An 11,560-nucleotide genomic window follows, 5' to 3' on the forward strand; every position below is an offset into this window, starting at 1 on the left:
ACCGTCATAATCAAGGAAACCAATTGCTGTGTCACAATATATATCCCATGCTACCTTTGCAATTCACATCATGTCATTACACATAATCATGTGATTGGAGGCTAATGCATGCTCGATCAGAAAACTCAAATTACTTTCCTTAAACTAATTAAATTTTTTTAAAAAAATTAATTATTTAAATTAATATTTTAACATTTGAATGGTCAACTATGCCCACTGAGTTGAGCGATCTAAATGAAATTATTCCTTGTTCCTTTAGTGTGTCATTGATTCCAATAATTAGTTTGATTTGTGGTTGTGAATGTCAAAAGGTTTAAAGTTTGGATACGAGCCAGTAAATAAATTATAGCCAGACAATAAACTTTACAGAGGAAATTATAGTCTTTTTTCATTGTTTGAGGTAATATATATTCACCTTGCGATATTAATTTTGTACCTAATATGTCTATTCATGTATAGATTTTAATTAAGTATCGAAAAACACTTTATCCTTTTTTTTTAACTTACAAATCCTATATCAATAATAAAGCCCTTAGTCCCAATTTTTCTGGCTTTGTCACATTTTAATTAGTTTAATTTGTGTTAGTGGTCTAGATATGCTAAAGTTTGATATGTATTAGCGACTAATTAAGTTGTAGTGGAATGGGGTTATTGAAAATAATGATTAGCATGATATAGGAAATTTGAACTTCGGCCTTCGGGTCGTATTTCGCATCTAAAGCAGATAGAATTTGCCCATATATAACTGCACACGGGCTGGCAGCTGTGACATCTGCTTTGCATTTTAAGCTTTCTTTGGGCTTTTTTAATTAGTTTTTATTGTTTTAACTATGGACTTAAATCCCGAAATGACGTTTTTATTTCTTTTTATGAGCCTTTTTTGATGGGATTAAATCCCAAAATGACGTTTTATAAGACAATTTATATACTATACATTTTTAGCTTATAACTATTTTTTAATGTTGATGTGATGGTACCAATTAATAATTAATTTTTTTTTTGTTTTTTTAACAGACTTATTAAAGGATTAGTTAAGACCATAATGTTAATATTGTAAAATAGTTATAAAATAAAAATGTAATTTTTAACATTACTCTTCTCAATTTATTAGTAACCAAGTAGGTGATGTGAGCAATAAGATATTATCATGTAATTAAAAGGATAAACTGATAATTATTTTTTGAAATTTTCCCCCAGCAGTTTGACTATGATCAAAATTTCAATTCAGCCCCGTGGTGGAGTGTATTATATATATACACTGTGCCTGGTTTTGGTACAGAGATTCTCCTGAATGTTTATCACTTTACACCAGTAAGACACATACAAAACATAAAAATGAACTCATAAAGTAGAAAGTACCCCTTGTCAAGTAGAGTTTCTTTTAGCGTCTGAAAGGGGGGGCAATGCTGTCTTTTTGTGTCTGGGGACGTGTTACGTGTACGCCCTCGTTCTCCCAAGAGGGAGTGACAGTGTCTAGCTACCAAGAATTATACCTTAAGAAAAAGAAAAAGGAAATACAAATGGCCCCCCTACTTGAAAGAATAACCCTTAAAGATGAAGAGATTTGAATATAGAGAAGACAGAATGATTAGGGCATTGGATAACACGATCCTAGTCAGAGTTAAAACGCAAAATCTGGCTTTGATTTTCCATGGAGAGGCATCAACAAACGCACCGACTTTTGCATAAAGGAAAAGGCTTTATTATTAGGTTGCCCCCACTTGAACTCTCTTTTCCAAGACACTCGTTAAAGGAAGCTTTTTCATACACACCCATCATGCTTGCGTTTAAAAGTTGAGAAAGCAGAGACCCATGTCACCCCCACTATCGTGACTGCATGCCCTCCCAACACAGTGAGAGAGAGAGAGAGAGAGGAGACACTTGCGGTGGGGTTGTGATATTTGCCCAAAAATTGACCCGGTAGTTGGGGGGTAATCAGCAAACACAGTCAAGGCTTTGCCGGCTAAAATGTGGCACAAAGTTAAGGCATCGGGGCCCATGGTGAGCATCAAATATATAATAAAGGGTTCCTGTTTTAATGGCTTACTCTCATTGGTACGTACGTATAGGTTGTTGTTGTTGGTAGATTAACATTGTTGCCCACGTCCCGCGCGTTAGGGCTGATCATTTTTTACACGAATTCGACACGAAATTAATAAATTAGAGTTAAGTTTTTAAAACGGTACTTAACCTATATTGTGTTATATATAATCTAAACTCGACACGAAATTGATAAAGTAGAGTTAAAAAATTTGACTCGTTTAAAATAAATTATGTTGGAGTTAACTGATATAATTCTATATAAATATTTTGACAGAATTTAAATTTATCACGCAAACGCGAATGATTACTCCTACGTTCAATGGACGTAGTCATGGGCTTGACTTTACTATTCTAGATGAAACCTTCCACGAATACGAATACGAATTGAACTTATGCTTCGTGAAAGTTATCATTATTGTATACTTTAGAGCATGGTGGGGTCCGGATATCCGGAGTGATATTTGAGCAAAATCTTTATCATTTAATTTGAGTAGACGGCTTTATGATAAGTCAATACTTATATGATTTATTTAAATAAAAATATCTGAAGAGAAGAATTTTACTATAGATAAAGTGTCATCTTTGTTTTTTTGGACAAAGTATATGGATGGAGTCCTTAAGCTTTGTTAATATATATGTGGGTTTGAAATGATTAAATGTAAGGTATTATTTTAAATTTATAAGACAACTACTTTTGTTGTATCAAAAACTTCAAAACCCAAATATATAATTTGTTGTTAATATTCATATCAAATTATTCATACTAACTAGTAATATATTGTTCTTCAAATTTCTTGATTTACAAATCTAAATGCAACTGTATAGGGGGCAGAAAAATTCTTGCTGATATATATCCTTGATTTTTTTATTTTTTTTTTCAAGTTATATCTCTAGTATGAAATTGAGCAATTTTAACACCATTGGTTGGATTTTTCCTTTCTTTTTCACTTGAGTGATAATTGATAAAGGGAGACTTATGCGTTTTTAAAAAATTGTGATTTAAAAACATATAAAATCTGCGTTTTTCAAATTATACGTAATAAATTTTTTTTTTTTTTTTTTTTTTTGTGTAATACGCAAAGTTTTAAAAGCTAAACTGTAATTTTAAGGTCGAACTATAGTTTAATCAAACACTTAACTACATTTTTAAAAATCACATACTTTTTGAAATTGTAAATTTAAACAGATTCTTAATATAACAAAATTATAACTAATTGGGAGAAAGGTGTTATTGAATTAGGTTAAGTGATAACACAAGTACTATCTTTTAATTTCTTTTTTCTTTCCCTTTAATTTTGGTGTAATATTCATTTTACATTAGGTGAGATCTCACTCACGAGATTTGACTTGAGCAAAAGTTGAAAAGTCACAACAATGAAGTGGCGATAATAATAATAATAGAGAGAATAATATATATGCCCTAGCTAGTATGGGCTAGATTCCTCCCTCTCGCGGGAGATAGCTAGGGATATGGAATATGGCTTCCATCCATCATCTCCGCAAGCTGATCAGTTGCCACTTGGTACTTGCATGATAAAGCGGCTCATGAGTCATGGCTACTCTACAATGAGGAAATTGACGAATCTATATTACCTCTACGATTTAGAAACTAAACGACCATATAGGCTGGTGGTTGCCTTCACATATGGCAATTTTTATGTGCTTTAGTAAATAGAAAATATGGGTGCTGACTTTTATGATGTAAATTTTCTATGAATTTGAATTAATGGAACGCTTGTGATTTTTACTGTTTAAATTATTTTTGTTATTGATTCTCGGTAGACAGATGTTATTATAGGCAGGTTAAAGTAAAATAGTAAGTTTAGTCGCTCCTTCCTGTCTTTTATGAATTAAAAAAAAAAAAAAAAAACCCACTAAATGATAGTTTTCTTTATGAAAGCTTTTCCATATTTGAAAAATATATTTAGTTAAAACTATACTTCTAGCTTTGTGGAAAATAAGTACTGCAATAATTAAAACGATGTGACAGTAAAATTAATTTTTGGTTTTTTCATACAGCTAAAAAATAATAATTTAACAAATTACTTATATATATAAATATTAAATCTTCTTATGGTCAAAGAGAGGGATCGTTACATATATTGCTCGCATGCCACGTGCTCTTTATCCAACATCCCATACTTGCCGTGTGTCTGTAAAAGAACAAATAATTGCTTCGTAATTTTCATGTGCATGTCGCGTATTCCAAACTCAATGGCTACACTTCTTATCCTCAAGAACATGCAAGCATGCATGTAGATTAATCAGGAGGGGCCCCAAGGCCACCGTGCAAGCCATGCAAATATTTAACCTTGGCCTTTGCACCTTGCTGACATGAACTGATCTACCCCTAGTACTGTCGATGACATTTTCTGTCTTCTGTCTCCATACTCAAACTATTGCCACCAACACTTATTGGACTTTTACGTCCAAAATCTTCATATGTGAGGACAATTTGATCATTATTTTTATTCTCATTATCAACCCAAAAACAAAAACGTAAATATATAATTGCTTCTGATTCATTTCTAGTATTTGGGCATGCATTAGGGAGCCACCGTGCATTTCTTTAATTTTTTCTGAAGTTCAAGTTGTCGAATTTGGATTCCAATAAGACCCGTTGATTTAAAATGAATGACCAAGAGATAGTTCAGCCATCATCAAAAAAATTGAGGAAGTTGTCGCACCACTCCGAACAACTGTTTTGAAGTGGCTCGGATATCTCAACGGCCACTTAGAAACGTTACTTTTATTTTATTTTTAAAAAAATATATTGATGTAGAAAGTTACTGTCTTGATCTAGATAATTTCATTTTAAAATATATTGGATACATGCACCAAGTTGTCGGCAGTTGAAACAAAAATAAACCAGTTGGAGTTGTCGGCATATCTCATCCCCCACCTACCCTCATTGGTAAAATAATAGTTGTGTCGGGAAGGAAATTTGTATAATTAACAAATAACACGTTTCGTTTACTTAACGCCAATCTCATTCCCAAGGCCGTAATAAATGGGTTGAACACTAGCCACCACGCCCGACCACCTACTGTTTCCGTTATTAATTAGCACTAGTACTGCCACTATTATTATCATCTTTTGCCAAAACGTGTGGGGGTAGGGAATAAGTATCCTCTCTAGGAAGAAATTTAATCTTGAATTATTAAACAGTATATAATAAAAGTTTATTCTACAATTTATGTTTAATTAAATATTTTTTGGAAGCAGAATAATAGTATGATTAGTGTGATAATTACTAATTAATGCTGTGGCTACCTCTGCCTCCCTGCCGTTTTATAGCTAACAGTTATAAAGGCGACCATACAGTTGATAATTGACAAATTGCAAAGTGCATAAGAGAGATTCCATCAATTAGTATAGCCTTTCATCATTGGCTTCACAGAAAAAGAATCATAGATTAATTGGTTTAGGTTCTAACTGGCCAACCAATAAAAATGAAGAGTAGCTAGACAGTAGACCAAATCGTGTGGTGGTGCAGTTGAGTATCTCATGAATGATTGTGTTTGTAGATCTTGATCAATCACAATTCCCACTAGACCATCAGATTTTCAATTGATTGGCAAGAAAAAGAATGATTGTTGGTCAAACTCAATCATAACGATTTTGTTAGTTGGAAAGTGGCATTGCCCAAAACTAAAAGTCCTCCGCTCCTCCTTTTTTTTGTTGACTCTCTTTCCCGTAATTGGTTAGGGTCTTTAATTAGGTTGTTGAATTTCAAATGAACAAAGCTTTCGGGTTTGGTTTATATATATATATATATATATATATATATATTATAACAAGTATGTAAGTGATACACGTCTTAATTTTTTTTTTTTTTTAAAGTTAGTTTTCAAATATTGTGTCATAATTTCATAAAATTTATTATTTTTGAAAGTATATAATCAACTAATGGGATGGTGATACATCATTTGAAAATCAACTTTTTGAACAAAAATTTAGAATGTTCAATATTTATCATTTAGGTGTGCATTTGATGGGTCTAAAAGTACGGTTAACATTCAAAAAGTTCGTTTTAAAGACAAAAGTACCAATTTGGTAAAACAAATTGAAAGCACTTATAAGGGTCCAAAAAGGCCCTAAAATAGCCAAAACAGAATTTAATTTGGCAAAAGTTTAAAAATGAACTTTTTGCCAAAAAAATGTTTTTTTGCTTAAAAACTCTATTTTTCAAACATAATTCCAAACATACTCTAAGTGATATGATATTATTTACTTTGAGCCTGAGTCGGCATTGTTTTATTATTGGTTTGCCCTAAAAAGCCTCATATCATTAATTTAGAGAAAGCATGCTCTATATATGAGCATCCCCTTTATCACACCTAGACAATATGACATGTCACAATCACCCTCTCTTTAGAGGGGGCCTCATGGGCTTGTACACATTTCCCCATTTCAAGCTCCAAGTGGTATGATATTATTTACTTTGAGTCTCATTTCGCACAGTTTTATTGTTAGGTTTACCTCTAAATGACCTCATACCATTTAAAGAAAGCATACAGTATATAAACACATCTCATTTCTGATCACACCCAAACAATATGATATTAGATCCTATTGGAATCCCTAACAATTAGCTATTAAATATCAATCAACAATTAAAAATACAAATACTCACAAAACAATCAAAATTACTTCCATTTGTATGTTACATCAATTTTATTTTTTTAAAAAAACCCCTATAAAACCTTAAGATAAAGCCTTCAAATGAATGGATCAACGTCAAAACTCAAGTGTGTGAATTTGTGCTTGCTTTTGGATTGAGAATTTGGCTTTGATCATTATACAGAAAGGCTGTTTGGAGGTGGCCGGGGTTCTATGAATGATGACCATAAAAAAGGCAATGGGCGGCACGCAAGATGGGGAGAAGACAACTATGTCCGCGTGGGTTTGGACCCACCTTCAATCTCAGGCTTGCTTTATTATCCCTCTTGATTCGGTGGAATTTGTTACCATTTTTCCGAAATAAGACTTGAAATTCTTTTAAACTGTCTTCTCGGATTAATTACACCAATCCATTTCATTTGTCTTCTAGGGTTTGCCATTACCATCTGCTTTATGTTATTATCTCATGCTTACGTATGGGCTGATCTAATGATACTTATTATAGTCAAAAAGTAAATGTTCAAAAAGAAAAATGTGTTAAATCACTGTCTAACCTAAAAATTTATGTTTAAAAAAGTTGTGAAATTTATTCATTTAACTCATCTTCAACAAATACTTAATTTAAACGAGAGTAATTTGTAGAATCATAGTTCAACTTATGAGACCAAATACCATTATAAATTACTACTTATTTCTTCACTTGTGGGACTAAATAAAACGTTAACTACTTTTGTTCGAATATATTGTGAGATATTTGATATTATGAGAATGTATTAACATTGATTGTAATTGATAAAATCAAATCAGAAACATTCAAATCTAATTTGATTTGATATGTTCTACTATTAATTCTCTTAACCTCCTTATTTATGAAAACCAACTAAATAATGTTCGGCCAATAGAAGGCCAAAAGATAATTAAATTGTGGAAATAATAATGAAAGATACAAGACTTTTTATGTGGTTCCGTTTACATCAACAGATAAAGTCATAAAGGTTACAATATGCTTTTTATTCAATGGATAATTTAATAATACAAATGGTATCTATTTATAGGGATGTGGAGAGAATACAAAATGAAATGGTTGATAAAATCAAATTAATATTGAATGTTTCTTATTTGATTGTATTAATTACAATCAATGCTAATATATTCCCATAATATCAAATCTCACACAGTATATTATAACATACATTCAAAAATTCAAAATATAATAATAATTTTCACTGTCACGTCAAAAAATATACACTTAAAAGTGTAAAAATGAAGGTGTGTCTAGCATTTCCTGCCAGCAAAGAAGTAAGCGTGTGTAATGGCTCCTGTGTAAGTGTGGCAGTCTCACACCGACACTAAGAAAATGATAAATTGCGATTTCAAGCTTGTGTATAGGCAGTGTTGTTAAGGGTTTGGTTAGTAGCTTTGGTCCAATTAGAGGCTTAGGCCCAAGTAGCTAGGGTTTCGGCCTAAGCAGGTTCTCTTGTATTTTTTTATTTTATTTTTTTTGTTCAATAAAGGGAAAAGGGTACTTGTGCATGTTTGTGTTAATCGAAAGTTTGTTTATTACAACGTGCAAGCAACATTAGATGTATCATAATTTTGGGATTATGAGAGTTTCAAGTCTGTGAGCTGAGATCGATCGAGAGTTTAGGTTGAATATACCAAAAGATCTGGTTTGGGTTGTGAGAGTTTTATGAGTGTAGTTTTTAGAACCATTCATAATTCATTAATAATTATTAAGAGAGAAAATGTTGGGTCTAATGATATAATGTCACAAACAAAAGAACTAGCTTCCCTTTTCATATGGTTAATCTACTCACCTGTCTTGCAACATGTTCAAAACACCTTTTGTATTATTCACAAGCTTTCTTAATCTACTCAAATTTTCCGTCCTTTGTCTTTGTAGCATTTAGTATATATGCAGTGCATTTCTTCATAGTATGACTTTCTGTAGTCTCAAGTTACGACTGAATTCTGCCATGCATACAATACAACTAATGCTTTTCCGTCGCTATTGACTCAATTATTGCATGTTTGGTTGTACTTTTTGCTGCAAGTACATATCCGTCATGATCCTGCACAATGATACTAATGCCTATGCGTCCGCATCCATTTGGTTCATCAAGTGCAACATCCCTGTTAAGAATATTACTTGTTATTTACTTCTTTAGGTATTATTATTCTACTAGGTTTACCTTTCCTTAATTTTTTAGATTACTTGCCTCTCTCTAAATAGAGGTCTCTGTATTCATTATTATTATTAGAGTCAATACAATGTAGTCCATTGTGTGCTTTCGCTCTCTCTCTCTCTCTCTTCTCTTTTTTTCTTCCGCTTCTAATATATTATCCAATATATTTAACAATCCCAATTGAATTTTAGTGCTCCTGGTGGAGGACTCTTAAGCACCATTTGCACTATATTTTGAATGTCTTCAATTTTCTCATGTTTCATTGAATTTACTCTCCTAAATTCATCGAGAGAATTCACGGTCTCTCAGATAATTTGGTCGATGAGGATGAATAAAATATCCCCATATACTTACGTTTTCAAATTTTAAAATATATTTGTGTTCCATGAATGCAAGCATGGAGTTTGTTGAACTACGTCGAATATTGTTATATTTTGTGCTTTGATATTTATTTTTTATTATTTGAATGAATGTGCTTAGGCTAATCTCAAAATACAATATTTCCACTATCATAACTATTTGAATCTTAATTAAATAATAATTATTTTTAATTAACTTAAACCCTTATAATAATTGGTGATTTAACAATAACAACGTCGGTTGTTGCATATATATGTGAATTCTCACATTAACACATAATAGAACCCACGAAAATGCGAAGATGCAAACAAGTGTAAGCATCATATAATTTCTTAATTATCACAAATTGACGATCGGATAATCCACGAATCAGCATTGTCGAACCAATTCTATTTCCTTTTTGTCAAACCTCCATTGTCTTTATCATGAATTCAGAATGTTTGAAGCAGATGTACGGTCAAACCACAACCATGGTCTAACTTTCCTGGTCCAAGATTGGGTGGGAACGGAAAACTACTCATGTTATGTAAGTTCCAGTGGATTAATACTCATTCGAGAGAAGGTACATCCAAAGAGAACACAGAATATATATATATATATATATATATATATATGTGTGTGTGTGTGTGTGTGTGAAGATGCAAACAAATGTAAGCATCATATAATTTCTTAATTATCACAAATTGAGGATCGGATCGGATAATTCACGAATCAGCATTGTCGGACCAATTCTATTTCCTTTTTGTTAAACCTCCATTGTCTTTATCAGGAATTCATAATGTTTGAAGCAGATGTGTGGTCAAACCACAACGTTGGTCTGACTTTCCTGGTCCAAGATTGGGTGGGAAGGGAAAATTGCTCATGTTATGTAAGTTTCAGTGGATTTATATATATGCGAAGATGCAAACAAGTGTAAGCATCATATAATTTCTTAATTATCACAAATTGACGATCGGATAATCCACGAATCAGCATTGTCGAACCAATCCTATTTTGTTTTGTCAAACCTCCATTGTCTTTATCAGGAATTCAGAATGTTTAAAGCAGATGTACGGTCAAACCACAACCATGGTCTGACGTTCCTGGTCCAAGATTGGGTGGGAATGAAAAACTGCTCATGTTATGTAAGTTTCAGTGGATTAATACTCATTCGAGGGAAGGTACGTCTAAAGAGAATACAAAATATATATATATATTCTTCAAAATCTGGTGCGATGAATATCCTCACTCAAGTTGCCTCTTGGGCTGAGCACACTATTCCTCAATGATTTTACAAATGATCTCCATAGCCGCCAATACACTTGTTATATATTCTTTATTTTTTTAGTTTTTTTTAAAAAACACAGAATTAGTTCGTATATTTTACAATTGACCGCACCATGTATACGGACATACATGGTGAGCAGGCTAACGCTAACATATATAAATGCTCCACCTGTCCGATGAGCAGGCTAACCCATAAAAAAAGAATAGAAATATCACTCATCCACAAGGGCCCGCTAAGGCTTATTTGTCGTCGGGCCCTTGTTGATGAGTGATATTTCTTGTCACCTGTTTCATGCTTTAAATTTTGGAGAAATTTCATTAAGGATGTCTAAATTTTTACCCGTTTTAAAATACCTTTCATGAATTTCAAAATCTCTCAATTTAGTCTCCTAAACTTTCAATTGCTCTTAATTTGGACCATTCCGTTAATTTTAGCCGTTCAAAATTTAAAAAAAGACCAAAATATCCCTGATTTTTATTTTTTTTAAAATAAAAAAACATTTTAGAAGTTGAAATTTTATATAAAAGCCAGGGGTATAAATGTCATATGACATTTAAAATCTGACAAAGGAATCCAAATTGAAAGTTCAGGGGACTAAATTGAGAGATTTTGAAGTTCATAGAGGGTATTTCAAAACGGGTGGAAGTTTGAGGGTCCTTAGTGAAGTTTCTCCTTAAATTTTTGTACAATAGATTTTTATGATTTGCTTTTCAACTTTTGTAAAGAGGCATGCTATACATTATTTTTTTAACTATTTTTTATTTTATTTTTTTAAATTGAATGGATTCATCATTAAATTTGTGAAATCATGAGGATCTTACTAATTTTCAATGGTAGATTCATTAATTCATTATACAGAAAATGAATGAAAGATGAGATAAAGAATGATGTGTGTTGAGATAGTTGTCAACCTAGGTAGCGACTCGGATCTAAAGCATGCTAAAAATAAGAGAATGATAGGTGATGGAAGGTTGCAAAGGGGGGGGGGGGGGGGGGGGGGTGTGACAGCTGTTTCACCTTCCTTGCCTAAGCTAGAATTATGGAGATATTTAGAAAGAATAATAGAATAGAAAATAATACC

The sequence above is a fragment of the Corylus avellana genome, chromosome 1 (assembly GCF_965113065.1).
Source record: "Corylus avellana chromosome 1, dhCorAvel1.hap1.2, whole genome shotgun sequence".
NCBI lineage: Eukaryota > Viridiplantae > Streptophyta > Magnoliopsida > Fagales > Betulaceae > Corylus > Corylus avellana.